Genomic DNA, 5,305 nt, shown 5'->3' on the forward strand with positions numbered 1-5,305 from the left:
GGTGGTGCCTTTTACATGTGATGTTGTGCACACATTGTGCATGTGGTGCTTTGTACATGTGGCATTGATTGCATGCCGTACATGTTGTGTTGCAGACATGCGGTACTATGTATGTGCATTGTGTAGTCATGGTATTGTGACATATCCATTCATTGTGTTGCACTCTATATACGTATTTGTGTTGTATTGTACACCGGGTGTAGGTGTATGTGTTGTATGTCAGGTGTAGGTGCATGTATTGCATGGTGTTGTATGCAGTGTGTGATGCAAACTATGTGTATGTGCACATGGTTTAGGAGAAGGAATTGGGTGTTTTTTGACTGTGGAAACCGATCCAGAGTGCCTGCGGAATAAAGACAAAGGTAGAAGCTAAGGATTGGTGAAATGATAAGTATCAACATTTTAACTCAATTTTATCATGCATGTGATTTATGATTATGGTATATGATGATTATATGTGATCTATGATTCTGGTTTATGATGGTTACATGTGAGTTATGATGTTGATCTATGTGGGTTGTATTTTGAGCTAACCATATGTGATATGTTTATGCATCATGTTTTGATCAAATAGTTAGTTTGACTTGTTGTCGCAGTAAGTGAACATAATTGCAAGTATACCTTATTGACGAGCTACCAATGAGGTATGATGTGAATTTATTTCAATTTTTTTTTAATCTAATGGAAGTTATGTGCTTAGTACAGGAAGCATGAACATGCCCGGTTAGGTGGTTGAAATTGAATACAATAATTAGCATGAGTGAAAGAAAATGGAACATGCAGAAGTATGTTGGTAGATCACTTCAGAGCAAGGCCATTGTGGGACACTGGTACCTAATAGTGTCCATTTATTGCCATGGTCATGCTATGACTGGTCTGATGGTTTTGAGGCAGGGATATGCCTTGTTGTTTTGCATCTTACGATGCGAGAAAGCCTTACCAAGGGATGGATTGCCCGGGATGGGGGTCCCAACAGATCTTGGAAGGTGAGTGACTGCATGGAAGGGGTGACTAGATTCCCAAGGACTGTGTAGTAGAGAAGGGAAGGTCGTGGATATAATTTTGTTTTTGTCATTACATTACCGGATGGAATAAGATGCACATTGGAGTGCACCTTGGAACAATGAGTTGATAATTGTTCACTGAAAGGACAAGTGGCGCAGGATTATAGCGCTGGACATTGTATGCGGATTTGACTTTACAGTGGATTCTAGACTTCTTGGGAGGGAGGTGAAGTGCTGGTATTACTTTGGGTGGAGGTGTGAGCCCTTGGATTCCCTTGTTGATTGATACAAGCATCGTATTCTCTTATTTTTTGGTTTAGCAGATGTGCATATGTTTATATGTGTGTACTATTGTAAATATGTATCGAGATGGATTTATAAAGCTCCACAAACAATATGGTTATTTTGTAAGAGAAGAAAATGTGTATGTGTATATGTGGTTATTGTAAATACCATAATGAGTTGTGTTATAAAGCTTTAGTAAATGGTATCTTTGTCATGCTTTAGCAGGTAAACACTGCAATGAGTTGTGTTATAAAGCTCCATGGGTAGTATGTTTTTGTTTCATCACTCTTGTTGATTATAGGTGTGACTGAACACTGAGGACGGTTGTTCCCCCAAGGGGAGGGTTTTGTAACAACCCTGATGAAAATTCCATGTAAAAATATATATATGGCCACGGTGATGGGACATATATTCCAAGATGAATGTTGGGCAAGACATCCTAGGGTGTGTTCATTTGATTGTTTATGGTAAGGGAATTTGAAAAGGCAATGGATAAGGCTTTGGAAAGGAAAAAGGAATTTTTGCACATTTATTTATGAAAATAATGGAAATTAAGAGAAAAGGAAGGTGAAAGGCCATACTTTCATGTGAGGACGAAAATTAAGGAAAATAATGGAAAAGAAGAAAATAGAGGCCTCATTGATAAAAAGTCTTTTGAGGATCATGTGCGCAAGCTCTTAGTCTATGTAAGCTCTTGGCTCAAGCTTGATCAGTTTAGTTTTGGAGATTTGTTCTATTATCTCTCTCCCCTCACTCTTGGAAACTTTGAGTTTTCTTGGAGCACTTTGGCATTGGAGCAAGAAAGGCAGAGAAGGAAAGAGGAAGCAAAGACCAGCAGGGAAAGGTAGGATCAAGTAGCTACAACAAGATTCATTGCAGGTACCAATTTGCATGTGTATTTCCTTGCTATATTTGGCATGCATGGTATTGCATGTGGTTCTTTTCTATCATGGGATGGGATATTCCAGGTGTGACAATGTTCTTCAGCCTAGCCTTTCCATTTCCTAATAGCTTGATGAGATGGGTTCTCATATTCGGTTAATGTGGGATGGCTAGATGGATTCGAAGCTAAGTGGGGTGGATTTGTAAAATGACAAACACATGGCCTAGTGGTCCCTAAACAAGACTGTGAATTATGGTAAAGCCATTGGCCTAGTAACCCCTGAACCAGAATGTGGGTTGTGGTAAAGCCAAGATGTGTGCCTCGATGAGCATAGGAATCCTTGCCAGTGAATGGCGAGATATATACGATAAAGCCAAGATGAGGATTTCTCTCTGTTGGGTCTAGTAGTCCTGGGATGGGATGTACAGTAAAACCTAGAGACTGTGTCTTGGTGTAGGGCCTAGTGATCCCTAGATCGGACTGTGGATTACGGTAAATACTGAAGAGACTAGGAGGCACTCAAATTCCTCACAGTGTAGGTGTAGAAATATAGTGGCATCCATGCTTGTTTGGTGTGTTCTATGAGTCCCACATTCAGGCTTGGAATATGGCACAAGGGTGATTAGCTGAAGAGAGACTTGCTCAGCCAACTCTATGATCAGGTGGAACATGGTAGTCCCATCTCCGATGGTTTATTGCATTCATTAATGAGACATTCATTCCCCCTGTTTTCATGTGTAATTATGTTGATGTATATTTGTATTTTATGGTTGATATATTTATGGTATTTCTATTGTTATTATTCTAGTTATAAGTATGTTTTATGAAAGTGGCTATTTATGGATCTCAATATGTTTTTACTTATAAATCAATGGATAATGTAATCTATGACCTAATAGATTATAATGCAGCAAATGACATGAGGGAAAAAATGGTTCGTAGAGATTCTCAGATAAGTATGAGATCCCTACACTTAATTATGTTGTTTACATCTACAGGTACACATGTTGATGATATGTTTGATGATCATGGCTAGTAGGGGTGTGGTTAAGGTCTTGTTTAAATTATTGTTTTTTCATCGTTTCCCTGTTAGTTTACTAATCTTAAGTTATCATTACATTCTAGGCAGTGAATTGGGCTCTGAGCCTAAAAAAGTGGCTAAAATCCCGGGGACGTTGGCACAAAATGGGCAGAATGGTCTTTGGACGATGGCAAGAAATCCTGTGAGAGAAACTCTGGGTTTTTAGACGTTATCATTCCTACAACACGAGAGTGACTGAGGCCTAATTTGTCCAAAAGTTCAATGGGGCCCAAGGGAAAGTTGTCTGAAGTGTTGCATTAGTTCTCAATGGTCCTGAAGATGATGTTGAATGTCTGTGTTTTATGTTTTCGATGATTCCACTTCCTTAAGGTCACATAGGAGGTTGAATCCAATCATAGTAGCCTCTCGTCGCATGTTTACCTCAGTTGGATGGTTACTTGGGTAGATGTGGGAGCACTCCTGTAGCACTACAAGACCTTCCTGTAGCAATTATAGGTCCTTCCTGTAGCAATCCAGAGAGGGGGTGAAACTTGAATTTTGAGCTAATGGGATGATTGGGAGTAGTGATCACATGAGTTTGGATTGTGGATATGAAGTCGATGGAGGGAGGAGTGGAGAGAATCTTGAGGATGTTGGCCCTATAGCTATGGAATCTTCCATGTCTTCAATTCTGTAAAATAACAAACAAAAATAACAGATATGTTGCAGATCCATGTCCTGACCTTTTTCCTCTGTTTTCCTTCTTTCTCTTTCCTTTTTTTATATCTTTTTTTTTAGACACATATGCTACATCAGGAGAGGATTTCAACCTGTATGCCTGCCCTAGGTACCTCAAGAGAGGTTTTCACCCAGGGATATTTTTTTTCTTTACTCTTGGCTACCTCGGAGAGGTTTCAACCGAGAGTTGGCCTCAGATTCCTCATAGAGGCTTTCATCAAGGCCTTTTTTGTTTTATTTTATTTTTTCAAGAAAGTATCTAGAAATGTTGTGGACTAGAATCTATGACACTTCCAATAAAATTGAACTATCCGTTGATGGTGCAATGAATTTTTCCTTAGACATAGGTTTTTGTATACCTTCAACTTGTAGCCATTGAGAAGGAAGGGAATCCCTTCCTCATAAATGGTCCTGATTTGAATAGCTCCATTGTCTTGACAATTCTCTATCAGGTATGGGCCTAATCATCTTTTCATAAGTTTTCCTTTGAAATCCTTGAACTTAGAGTCATATAATAATGCCCAATCCCCTTCGTGAAAAAATTTCCTTGATATGCCTATCATGCTAGACCTTCCTCTGTAATTGTATAACTTCATGTGTGAGACCCTGCATTCTAAAATCATCCAAGTCATTCAATTGGAGTAGCCCTCTTGCTGTGCTTTGGTGACATCTAAGTCCAATTGGCTTCCATCTCAAATTATTATACTTAAACTCAATAGAGAACAGAGCTTTCATTCCATAAACCAAATCATATGGAGTGAAACCAGTAGTTGTTTTCCAAGTTGTGTTATAGGCCCAAGTGCCTCCACTAATCTGTTTGCCCAATCCCTCTACAACTGCTCACAACCTTGGTGAGGATTTTCTCCAATGCCCTATTTGTAACCTCTACTTTCACATTTTCCTGAGGGTGATAGGCATAAATTTTTTGTGTTTGATATGAAGTTGCCTTAAAAGATTCTCGATCAAATATGATGTGAATTGATCTCCTTGATCGTGACTATCTCTCTGAGTACCCAAATTTGTAGAAGACATTCTCCCTTAAGAAATCAACCACTCTCCTAATGTTGCAGCCTTGACAACCTTTGTCTCAACCCATTTTGTCAAATATCAGTGCACACAATGATGTACTTTTACTGTCATGATGGTGGACCAATTGGCCTAATGAAATCCATTCCCCACTTTCAAATGGTTCCAAGGCCACTGGAGTTATAGGGAATTTCATCTTGGGTGTGGTTTCACCATCTTCTGGCACTGATCACATCTGGTGGTATACCTTCTTGCATCTTGTGGAGAGTGGCCAATAATAGCCAGCTTGTAGACCTTTGAAAGTTGTTCTCTTGGTAGCAAAAGAACCTCCACAAGGCTCATCATGAT

Source organism: Pinus tabuliformis, chromosome X, assembly GCF_031772625.1.
Source record: "Pinus tabuliformis cultivar Carrire ecotype Pingquan chromosome X, CPIR1, whole genome shotgun sequence".
Taxonomy (NCBI): Eukaryota; Viridiplantae; Streptophyta; class Pinopsida; order Pinales; family Pinaceae; genus Pinus; species Pinus tabuliformis.